Below are 13,068 nucleotides of genomic sequence, written 5' to 3' on the forward strand. Positions count from 1 at the left end.
GCTGAGAACAGGTTTTGTTGGACATTGGAAAGTTGTATGGTAATTTGAGGTGGTAGGCATTGGACACAGACTATGGAGGTTTGAATCCCAGCTTTGCTCACAAACTGAATGACCTTGGGAAAGCTATTTCATGACTCCATTCCTCAGATGATGCTGATAGTAGTAGTGCCTCTGCACTGGGCTCCTATGAGAGTTGAATGAGACGGTGCACGCGGGGGGGGGGGCACTCGGTATCACTAATAAAAACACTTGGAAGGACATGGGTTTGCACTGCGCTTGGGTGTGCCTCCGTAAATGCCCTGGAATCACAGACTCATTTGCATGTATTGGTCATACGGCGATTGCGTGGGTACAAATAACGGAATCTAAATGAAGGGGAACTTCCCTCCCTGGGTCATTCTGGATGTGATCCAAGCAGTGAAGACCACTTTGGAACTTTCTCAGGAGTTATCCTAATTCTGTTCCTAGATTCCCTCCAGGTGATTCTTGCACATTGATCATAATCAGATTTGACTTTGATAACATAAGAGGACATGGTCTGTTCGGGCCTATATTATGATTATTCAGTGAGTTCGAATGATGCTTTGTAGTTTGAGGATTCTGGAAGAAAAGCACTGAAGGTCGTATCCCAAATCTGGTCTTCCTCTTTTGTTCATTAATTCAGAATTTTTAATCATTTGGATGGGGGTCTCCATTAACTGACTTTTGAATTATCCACTTGAAAATCTTTGCCTAAGAATAAAAATAACAAACGAATTGGCTGAGAGATTGTTTGAAAGGAAAGACTTGCTTCAAGTTCCCTTAGAAACAAGTATTTACAGGCAGTGGGTTACAAATGACTTTTCTGCTTTCTGAGGTAGTTTTTCATGATAGCTCTAGCAGGCAGCACATGATTGGTCACGTTTGAAATAATAAAATTTCATTTATTTAGGAAACATTTGGTAATTTGGGCTTTTTTCTTGTTAAATCATTTTAAGTAAGTGGCGCTGAAGTTTTTACCAGCACTTAATTTAAGGTACTTTTACTGTTGTTACCACCTTTTCTAACACATTTTAAAGCAATATTTACCATAGGATCTAAAAGGTAGCCATAGTTAATAGGTGTTGATTTCCAACTGTGTGTCAAGCCCTGTTTTAAGTGCTTTACTGTTCTCTCAACAACCCTATGAGGCCGAAGCTAATATTGCTCCTATTTGAAAGGTTAGGAAACTGAGGAACAGAATGACTGAGGGGCTTGCCCCAGGTTACCTAGCTAACAAGTGGTAACACCAGGATTTGAATTCAGGTAGGCTGGCTCTGAGAGCCGGTGCTTGAAACAGCTAGTGGGCATGGGCTGGACCTTTGACCAGGGCCAGGACTGGGGTGAGGCCAGCGAGGTGGCTAGGGCACCCTCAGGACCATGCAAATGCCCAGTGGTCACTCCTACCAGCACTAGCAGTTGAGCAGAGATTATTGTTGTCAAGATGCAGGATTTGGGCTTCCCTGGTGGCGCAGTTGGTTAAGAATCTGCCTGCCAATGCAGGAGACATGGGTTTGAGCCCTGGTCTGGGAAGATCCCACAGGCCGTGGACCAACTAAGCCTGTGAGGCACAACTACTGAGCCTGCGCTCTAGAGCCCGCGGGTCACAACTACTGAGCCCGCCTGCCACAACTACTGAAGCCCACGCGCCTAGAGCCAGTGCTCCACAACAAGAGAAGCCACCGCAATGAGAAGCCCGCGCACTGCCACGAAGAGTAGCCCCCGCTCGCCGCAACTAGAGAAAGCCCACACGCAGCAACGAAGACCCAACGCAGCCAAAAATAAATTAATTAATAAATAAATTTATATTAAAAATAAAGATGCAGGATTTTAAGGCTAAATGAAGTCACTGGAGAGGCTCTTCTATCCCAGTAAACACCTCCCCATTACCCCCAGTAATTCGTGCCTCTCACAAAGCCCTTGCCAATCTTGACTTGCCAGTAAGTGGCACCATAGTGAACTTGGCATGTGCTTTCTAAATTTTACCTTATGAAACAGAGAAGTTGCATCCAGTATGTATTTGTTGCTAATTAGCTAATGAAAACCCAGAGCATGTTTGCTTTGTCCATTGTACCTGAAGAAGGATTTGTTGGTTTTCATGGTTGTAAAGCGAATTTTCTCTTCTCTCTTGAGCTGGAGTACTTCTCGTTCAAATGGAGCAATCACTGCTCTCCAGTGAGGGTATGTGATGGCAGGGAAACCACATTGGGGAGGGTGCGGGTCTGGGACGTGGTGGGAAGCTTCGCTTGAGGACACATCCTGCCATCTCCTTGGAGAGGATCTGCACTTTGGAACAAGGTGTTGGGAGATGCCTGAGCGGCTCCTTGCCTAGGAAACACAACGAGACAGAGCAGCATCTGAGCAGTGCGGTCACGTCGTCTCTCCTGTCCCCTAATGTCTCGTCTGCAGCCAGTGACTGAGAGAGACTGCCAAGGGCACATGCTAATTTTCCAGTCATTTGGTCAAGTCACATCTCACATACCACAAGACCTCGGCGCCTGTGTTTACTGAATTAAAATTTCTGCTCAGCCATAAACTAATGAACAGACAGCTCTCTCTCTCTCTCTTCTTTTAAAAATTTTATTGTGTTCTCAAGGAGGAAAGGCAAAGCCTCTTTTGTGTTGATTTGCCACCCTTCCATCACTTTCAACTAATTCTCTTCATACAGTAATTAGTCTTGCTGAATCGCTAAATGAAACTGTAGATTAGATTGCTTTAAGAATTGGCATTCAGCTTCAGATAAGTTCATGCAATTTCACTAAAGACCCTTGAGCTGGGTGGGAAGTACAGAGACGCCAGCACTGTTTGGCCTTTTGGGGGAGTTCTAGGTTTTTAACATGAACTAAGACAGTCTATTAGGGTGCTTCAGGCTTTTCAGAGATTACTCCCTGGACAAAGTTTTCTCTCTGCATTTACCCAGGCACCTGGATTTGGGGGAGGCCAGCTACCTCTCCATGGCCCTCCTGCTCTAAATACTGTTAAGTTGAATGCCGATGAGCTCCTCTGTCCCTTCAACCCTAGAGGTGGGAAAAGCTTCCCACTATGGTCAATCTCCATGCCTCACCGCCTCTTGTGTGTCCCTTTAACCTGCCCGTATGTCTCTACATCATCCCGTGAATTCTTTTTCCTTGACACGACTCCAACTGAGACACAAGTATACTAAATTCTTCAATACATTATCTTGTTTTATCTTAGATCAAGTCTATTCACAATTCAATAAGTATTAATTGTCAGTTATAGGTCAGACATGAGCCAGGCATTGCGGGGATTACCACAGTTATCAAAACAAACACCATCTTTGACCTCCTGGGCTATGGTTATACAGTTACAGTGTCTGTAATGTTGACACTGTTATCATGCGTACTTTACACGTGAGGAAAAAAAGGCTTGGAAAGTTAAGTAACTTGTGCAAGGTCACACAAATAAGATCTCTCTGCCTAGGAAATCCATACTTTTGGCCCTGACTCTCTAAGGACAGTGCTTTTTTTGTCTCTTGAAGGAGCCTCGGCTGCCTGCTCCGAGATAGTCATCAGACCTCTGGTCTTCACCTTGGTGGCTCTAATTCTTTTTGATCCAGTGTAAACTGGTGAAAGCTATCCCAGGCCTTGGTACCTTGGTACCTATTTTCTCTTTTATTTTCTTTTCCTTTTATTATTTTTCCCCTCTACTTTTCCTCTGGTTCCCTTTCCACCCAACACAAACACACACAAATATGCTTTATCCTTTCTTTAATTTTCACAATAAAATTTAAACTTTTAAAAATTTAAATTTTAAATTTACAATTGGTTGGGTGGAATAGGTTCATTGAAGTGGGATGGTGTGTGTGTCTGAATGAGAGAGAGAGAGAGAGAGAGAGAGCAAGAGAGAGACACCAGCAAGGAAAGACTCAATTCACACACACACACATATACACACACATATACATATACACACATACACTTGTGGAATAGGAATATTGCATATGTTAAGCCTTGTTTGAATAAATGGGAAGTTAATCCCAGTACATATGCCATTTATACCATTATCCCCTCCCCATTAACGCTCACTTGGCGTTAATGCTCCTTTAAAGAAAGACTTTCCATATTGTATTTTTTGCTTTTTGCTTTTACTTCCTTATAAATAGCAAAAAGTTTTGCTGAGAAAAAGTTACTACAAATCTCAAAAGGTTGGTGCTCCATTCCGAGCTCCAAGATAGAAGGATTGAGTGGATTTCAAACTTGGCAAAATTTCTGACTTGGCAAATGCGTCCATCCTTATTTATGACAGCTTGGAGACTTCCATTTTCCAGGGCTTATAAACGATGCTGCTGATTTCGTCTCCCTTTTCTATTTTGCTGTGAATTATGAAGTAACCAGCCTGAAGTCTTCCTTTTAACATTAACCCTCTTAACATCATAAGTGTGTGTGTGTGTGTGAGCGTGTGTGTATGTCTTACTGTGTTCTTTCTTTTCTTGGTTGAAAGGCACATTTTGCATTTTCACACAGGCAGTGAACTTCCCTTTTTCTGCCTTTCCACAAAACGACAGTCAGAAAGGTTGAGGTCTGAGGTGTGGAGAACGATAGCCTTGTGGTCTTTATTGTGACCACGGAGGACTTCTTGGCCAGCAATTTTCTAAAGGACTGTACATCTCATCCCCAAATGGCAATTTAACAGCTGGGACTCTAGAGCAAGACAGGTAATCTGGAAAGTCTCAGGAATTTTTTCCCAGAGGTGTGAACTCATCTTCTGGGGATCTCCCTGCCCATTTTCTCAGTAGATAAGTGTCAAAACAGAGGAACTACTGAGAAGCTGTCTCCTCCTCCTTCTTTCATCTCCCCCTCCTCCTCCTTGTTTTTCTTTTCCTCTTGACTCCATACCCAGTTCCTTGAAGTCCACTCATCTTAAGCTCATTTTGTAAGTACTTCCTTCTTTGGATTCCTGTTACCTCACAGAAGTCAGGAGCCTCTGATTATTAGGTAGAGCTGACAGATTTTTTGGAATACAGGCAGGAGGAATTTTCAAATGCAGAATGTGTCCTTAGAGAAGCAGGCGCCAAGAGGGGATTAAAGCTGCAAGGATTTTTAATCAGGAGAAACTCTTGCATGAGAAAATGGAGAAGGAGCTGGAAAAGACAGCGGAGCATCAGAGTGCAGTGCAAGCATGGCCACAGGGGGACGGGGGGAGAGAAGAAAGGCTGGGTCAAGCATCCCAGACTGCCATTCAATCTGAGGAAGTGTGGGCAGAGCTATTAGGGGTAGATTTGGGTGATTTGGGGCTGCTGGGACTCTGTGAGCCAGAGTGGGCCATCAGAGGTGTCCCTGGTCTCCTGGGATGCGTCTGCCTTAGAATTCCTGACCACACTCAGTCATTGGTGCTGGAGCAGCCCATGGGGGCATGGACCCTGTGCAAACGAGGGGGTGGATTTCAGAGCACAGATGGATTTCAGGGTGTGGCTTGACCAATCATGCTCCCTGAAGTTGAGGGTCCACAGGGTGCTCTCATACAATAGGAGCAGTCTTATCTGACCTCCACTTAAGCAATGTACTGGATAATTTCTGCTCCCCCCGCTCTCTGTAAATCATACTGCCCATCTGACAGTGCCCTGAACACTCCTGGCTGGACCACTGGGTTCCAGCGTTCAAGGGAACCGTTACCTCCTTAAATGACCTACTACCAGTTACACTGGTTTAAAGGGCTTCAGCTATAATCATTGTTTTTTTTTTTTTAAAGAAGTACACAGACTGGGCAAGTCAACATTTTGAAGTTTTTGAAATGTTTAAAACGCAGCCATCCTTTTATTTATGGCAACGTGAAGCAACATCTGAAACTAAGACCTGCTTTTGTTTTTCTCTCCTATCTCTCCAAACCACCAGTAATTCGATTTCATTTCATTTTGTGTTCCCTGTCAAACAAATGTCCTATTGTGGCAGCTCTCCTCATCGATTCAGCTTCTTTCGGAAGAGTGTTTATGGAAGTGTACATCAGTACCTTGCCAGGCATGAGGAAAGAGCTGGAGAGGAAAAGAGAGAGGCGTCCTCTTACACAATTCTTCACCCCTGCTCTCCGGCAGCCTCGAGTTGAATCGTTTTCAAGAAAAATCCTTATTCGGATTCAGCAGACTTTACTGAGTGCTTTCTATGGGGCTACACCATAGGTTGCCAACTCCACTGACTCCGGAGACCAGAAGGGTCATGGGAATGAGTAGGTGGGCCAGCGAGGATTGGCCCCGTGCATGGGCACAGCTGCCCTCCGCCCCTGCCAATGTTGCTGTGCAGGAATACAGGCTCAGGGTAGCCAGATCTTCTGATTTTTCAAGGCAAGGGGAGAGCTGGGGTTTTGTGTGAAATCTCCCAGTTTTTAAATGTTGGCAAGGCCCTTCACATTTTTTACAGTCTCCGCGAGCCAAACAAAACACGTCCTTTTGCCAGATTTTGCCTCTCGTGACCCTTGTACTGGATATTCAGTGTGCTGCCTTTAGGGTACGTTCCTCCATAATGGCCTAGAGCAGACACTGGTCTTTTGGTCAAGCTTCCTGGAGGCTGACTCTGCCCTGAGGATGCCCTTGGGAGTGACGGGTGAAGGGCGTGTCCCAGGGCTGCCTGGGGGAGGAGTGGGGAAGGCAGGACAGGGCAGGGGCCTCACAGGAGAATGGTTTCAGACAAAGCCTGGTGGAGGGGGAACCCCTGAGTGTAAGTTGCCCCCCAGAGATTTGGTAGTTGGGTTTTCGTATTCGTGTACCCACAGATCATTGGCTGAGGGTCCCAACAGGCAAAAGTGGGCTCCAGTAGCTCAAGGGCAGTCCTCCAGCAAAGAGATGCAGTCACTGGCTGCTGCCCGGGCTGGGCGCACAAGAGCGGGGGCCCCAGGGGCCCCAGCACATCCCACCACCGAGAGCTGTGACCTTGCCAAGCCCATAGGTAAGAAGAATCACAGGTCAAGCCAGAATTTGAACCTTGATCTTCTGACACCCGTCCAGTCCCCTGCTTATTGACACTTTTTCCAGAAAGAGATCAGGGTGCAGAGTTTGGATTATCTTAGATCCTGACTACTTGGTGTGTTGACTCCAGACTCCTAGCTGGTTGACTCTAGACATCCTCTAGACTCTAGACATCCCTAGATGTCTAGACATCCCGAGACTCTAGACATCCTCTTGGGTTGCCTGTAGGGAAGACAGCATGGCTCTTTGGAGAAGGCGGGGGCAGGTCGATAGAAACTAGGAAAGGGCTGTAAACCAGCAACTTCCTAGTCAGAACTGAGAGGGCTCCTGCGAGCTGGGAGCTTGGAGCTCCCAGCTCCAAGTTTTCTTCACTGAGTTTGGTGGTTCATATCTGAGATGCGGACAGTGTTTGGGGTGCTCTGTACCCCAGTGCTGAGCTCTGGGCTTACAAGACACATCTTGCCTGATTCAAACCTAGAGTGTCCTATTTCCTTTGGAGAGCTGAAAATTATTCATGTGTCTAATTTAAAGATATACCCTCTAAACTCCAACCAGTTTGCCTTGCAGGGAATCCATCGGAGGCAGGCAAAAAGGTAAAAGCTACAGCACCATCTGCTAACCAGACATCTCTGGAGTGTGAGGGACCCAGAGGCAAAAAAGATCAGATTTTTTTTTTTTTTTTAACTGAATTCACCATGTTGGCCCATGCAGCCCTTGCCCTGTGTCCTCTGCTGTGGTTAACCGCTCACTCCTCCTTCCAAACCTCCGGGTGAGCCAGGATGGCTTCCTCACCCTCACCTCTTGAAGGTCGTCCTGAACTCAAGTCAGGTCTTGCTCCCCAGTCTTTCAGACCTGCCCTGTGTTTTCCACTCCCATCACCCCTGCCTTCCCTCAGGCCCTTCATATTTGAGAGGAACAAATGGGTGTTCTTGTCCCCTTGCTTCTATCCCCGAGTCCACAATTTTCCTCCCAAAATACAGACTTGCGTTGGTTGGTCCTGTACTAATATACCTCTGGCAACTCACACAACTAAGCAGATCACGTCCAAGCTCCTCAAAAGGGCATTTTCCGTACAGCCTGTCTTTGTAGCCACGTCATCCCCATCTATCACCTCTATTCCTCTTTCCCAAGATGCTCACGCCACCTGGTTTGACCCTCCTCCTTTCACCACCTGTACATTCAGCTATCAGAGTCCTGCCACTTACTGACTGGGTGACCTTGCACTTGGCACTCACTTCTCAGTCTCAGATTTCCCCTCAAGAATATGATGGGAGCAAAGGTTGAGCTTGTGGAGTAACTTGGAGAATTACATGGGAAACTTATGGCAGGTCAGTAAGACAGCATGTGACATGTTGTAGGTGCTCAGTAGATAATAGCATCGTCATGATGATTATCCTTACTTTTGTCCTTTTTCAAGACCCAGCTCAATCCTTGCCTTTCTCCCAGAAGCTTCCCCAGAATGGCTCACACAGAATTCACACCTTCTTTCCTATCCTCCCATAGTAGCATTGCTGCATATTTGATCCTCTGGTGAGGAGAGCCTGGGTCCTCTCTTGCTGCTTTATACTGAATTTCTCCAAAGCCATGGACCACATGATATTCTTTTTTTTTTTTTAAGATTTATTTATTTTATTGATTGATTGATTGATTGCTATGCTGGGTCTTCGTTTCTGTGCTAGGGCTTTCTCCAGTTGCGGCAAGCAGGGACCACTCTTCATCATGGTGCGCGGGCCTCTCACTATCATGGCCTCTCTTGTTGCGGAGCACAGGCTCCAGATGCGCAGGCTCAGCAGTTGTGGCTCACGGGCCCAGTTGCTCCGCGGCATGTGGAATCTTCCCAGACCAGGGCCCGAACCCGTGTCCCCTGCATTAGCAGGCAGATTCTCAACCACTACGCCACCACGGAAGCCCCCACATGAGATTCTTGACAGAGGTCTCACTGTGCTTCCAAAGAAGCAAAGGAAGTATATGTAATTCTCAGTTGAGTTCACTTTTGTTGAGATTCGAGCTAGTTTTTGGATACAGCTGTGTAAGACCTCAGGCTGAAAGGCTTGATCAGAAATAGGCAGATTCTGAAGTAAAGAAGATCAGTAAATTTTTAGGATCCTGAATGCAGCCTAATCCTCACCATGAACAGTACAGACACAGTTTTCTGGGGAGCTTCTCCATTCCGTGGACCAGGAATATTTTAATGTATTAGTTTCCTAGGGCTGCTGTAACAAATTACCACACACTTGGTGGCTTCCAAAAACAGAAATGTATTCTGTCATCATGGTGGAGGCCAGAAGTCTGAAGTTGAGGTGTTGGCAGGGTTGGTTCCTCCTAGCAGATCTGACAGAAGGTTGGTCCCATGCCTCTTTCCCAGATTCTGGTGGCTGCTGATACTTCTGGGAGTTCCTTGGCTTGTAGACGCATCACTCCAGTCTCTGCCTCTGTCTTCACGTTGCCTTCTTCTCCCTGTGTCTCTGTGTCTTCTCTTCCTATTAAAGGAATAATGGTCACTGGATTTCGAGCCCACCCTGAATCCAAGATGATCTCATCTTGAGCTCCTTAACTACATCTGCAAAGACTTTTTTCCAAATAAGATCACCTTCCTGGGTTCTAGGGATTAGAATTGAAAATATCTTTTTGGAGGCCACTATTGAACCCACTCCCCTTGAGAACAGAGTTTAGCTGAGAGGTTGGTAGTGTAATGGATTGCACACAGTGGGGCTGCCAAGCAGATCTAAGCTCGAATCCCTGTTCTGCCCATGCTGTGGACCCAAATCTCAGCTTCCTTTTCTACAAAATAGGGACAGTAATTTCTAACACACAGGTCAAGGTTTAGTTAAGTATGTATATATCTGGCACATAACAGATTCACAATGTATTTCTTGTCTATAGTGATTCCCACTACTCATTCATTCATTTAATAAAAATTTAAATCTCTGCCTATCAAGGTGAAAGAGACATACCGCATGGCCACTAGCACTTAGAAATGGCTCAGTGTTTGTTGAATGAATAAGTGAATGCTCAGATCTGAAGCCTATCAGTGATGCTTGCTCTGTTCCAAGCACTGCAAGAGGTTCTGGCAAGCCTCTTATGCCTGCTTTCTGCCTGCAGGATGAACGTTGATGCCAACCCTCTAAGGGGAGCTTGTTTTTGGATGATTTAAGTCCTTAAAGAATATTATTTGTATTGTCATTTTGCTTCAGTGGCCTGCACATGAGGCCATGAGAATGGGTTCCATGGGGAATTCACATCATGAGGCAACATGGAGTGTCCCAACTAAACAAAATCTTACAGTGCGAAGTGGAAAACTCAAATGCCTTTAGGGGCCAGGCAGGTAACAGTCTGGGTGGAGGAATCACCAGGAGAGTACATGTCTTATATAAAGAGGGCAGCTGCTGCTCACTCATCCATTCAAACATGGTCGCGTACCTTCTACATCTTCTACATGCCCTGCACTGTTCTTGGTGCTCAGGCCACAGAACTGGACAAGGAGAAGCCCTGTCCTCATGGAGTTTATGCTCTCTGAACCCAGCTGCTCTCACCAGCCACACAGGAATCCAGGTCTGTTGCTGCCAAATCATCTGCTTTCTAAAGAGAAGAAGCCAAAATGTTATGTCAAATCTCCTGATTTTTAAATGTTGGCAAACACTGTACATTTTTAAAAGAACACTGTGCAGGCCAGAAAGAACTTCTCTCTGCACTCAATTTGGCCTCAGGCTGCCAATTTGTGACCCTTGGAGTGGAATCTCCTGACCTTTAAGTTAAGAAGCATTTTTCTAGTGTCTGATTTTAAGCTAACTCTCATTTTTCCTGACCTCATTGGAAGTTGCTAATGCTTTATTGCTTGTCGTCTGTGTCCTCCTGGATTGAATGATTCTTCGGTGCTTCATCCCTGTATTTCCAGGTGAGCTCACCTCCATCTATCAGCTTTTCCTTTCTAATGCCATCTCCAAATCTTTACTTTTTTGAGTTCTCTCAAGCGTCTAGAAAGCTCTGAGCATTGTCATCTGCCCCGAGCATTTCTTCTCTGGATGGTCAGAATCTAGCCCAAACTCTTCACTAAACTGCTTATAGATTAGTCTGCTTCTAAGCCTCCTCTCTTTCTGACTCTGCCATCCCAATTTTCACAGCCTCTGAGTTGCACTGACTCCCAACCTTAGGTGTGATATTAATTTCTCTCAGAGGGACATGGGTTTAATAGATTTCTTAAATTAACATTTTGTAAAATTGGAGCTGTCATGCTTTATGGCAGACTGATACAAATGTCTGTAATTACATTTTTGGCACTACATCTTGGGAATAGTCTAGAAATGTTTGTTTTAACCCCTTCCTAAAGCGTTCTGATTTATGGGCAGGCCTCTCTATGTACACCTCTAACAGACCCGGTTGTCATGACAACCCAGAGCATCATTTGTCAAAAAGCTATAACTTCGGTCTATGTTGAAGCTAAAAATTTATCTTTTAGGATTTATTCTTATGACAGGGAAATTTTGCATTTCCATAGATCTGCTTCTTCTCCCTAATTCTGCTTGTCGTTAGAGACATTCAGGCTGCAGAAGATTTTCTAGAGAATAAGACAAATTTCCCACCTTCCATCCTCCCCTCCAAACAGATGAATTCTCTTATCCATTCCAAAAAGGACTCATTAGTAACCCCCACAATAAAAGGAGAATTATCCCTCTTGTATCTCTCACTCAATATGTTTTTGTTTCTTTAAAAAAATGAAATTTTTTTATTGTTGACTTTTTTTTTTTTTTTTGCCTAGTAAAGTTCAAAGAAAGGGAAGGAAGAAAATGTCAATCTCTTCTACAAGCTGCAGCAGAGTGAGATGTTGTTACATTTACTTGTATCACCTGTGATTCAGGGATTGTGGACTCATCGCCCGTTATAGGGTCCTGGCAAATACATAAATCAGTGCAGTGGGCTCCTGGCCACATGGCATGCCCTGTCTACAGGGTGTCACTTCTTCATTTCTGCTGACAGAATATAGATCATTCCGCAGGGTTGTCCATTTCATTTTATTTTTAAAAGAGAAGCCAGGGATCAGTATTTTTACATGAAATTTCCTGATTTTAAAAAGTTGGCAGATCATGTATAGATTTTTTTGAACAATGTAATAGTCAAACAAAGCACATCTGAGGGCAAGTTTACTCCACGGACTCCTGGATGCCATTTCTACCGTACACCATGCTCCTCAATAGTTTAGAATGGCTTTGCTTCTTCCAAATTGAACAATTAAACCAATTTTGCTCTCTTATTCTTCTTGGGATCTGATTTGTTAAATCATCTTCTTGTTGGCCTCACTGGATTGGATAGCTATCAGGCTCCAGATCAAGTGTGAGAGGAGGCTGTGATGGGGGCGGGTCTCAAAGACCCACACTAGCTCCTCTCTGACGTTCCAAGATGGATGGTGGGGTCCATCCGATGCCTTCTGGGACTGTTCACGGATTTATGACTCTCTCTTTTTGCCTTTGATGGATGAGGCAGTTTAATCCTCTTCACTAAGCTCCATGTTTTTCTTTTGTACTGGGAACTCCTGGATGGCCATTGCCTTTCCACGAGAGATAGCAGGGATTTTTTTTTTCCCCTCACTGAATTTGAAGGTGTATTGTTTCTCATCTATCAATGCATGAGAACACTAGTAATTATTGGGAGTATGCCATCAATAACATCTCGGGGCAGAGCTGCTCTGGGCTACTCCAGAATAAGAGTGGTTTAGATCCCTCCACCACCCCAACTGTAGACACTCCTCACCAAGCCTGCTTGCAGTTGGATTTAAGGCGTTATGGGATTCATGTAAGTTATGCTGAATATGGAAACACTCAGTGGCTCTGGCAGTAGGAGCAGGTTAGGAGATGTTTGTTCATTCAGACCCCACGGTTGTCTGTTTTTCCCACCTTTCCTAACCCCCTCCTGGGGTCACACTCTCTTGGATCAAGCCTTCCTGAGAGAGAGCCCCTGCCAGTTCTGGTGACCTTCGCGTCTGTGTAGTGTCCTACACCTGGAAGGCTCTCCACCACCTCATCTCATCTAAACCAGTCAGGGTTTATGAGTCTTCATGAATGTTTCCACTTTGGCAATGTTGGTTAGAAAGGTGATGGAGACAATCCGCAAATAAGTGGCTCTTAGAAGCTGGAACAAGC

General features: G+C 45.1%; 1 protein-coding gene across 9 annotated transcripts in view; it reads left to right on the top strand.

The window, feature by feature from the left end:
• The window catches only part of NTRK2 (neurotrophic receptor tyrosine kinase 2), a 411,119-nt gene that overhangs the window by 153,878 nt on the left and 244,173 nt on the right, over nucleotides 1-13,068 (top strand). The window lies entirely within an intron of this gene.

Source organism: Balaenoptera physalus, assembly GCF_965194825.1.
Source record: "Balaenoptera physalus genome assembly, chromosome: 7".
In the NCBI taxonomy this organism is placed as follows: domain Eukaryota; kingdom Metazoa; phylum Chordata; class Mammalia; order Artiodactyla; family Balaenopteridae; genus Balaenoptera; species Balaenoptera physalus.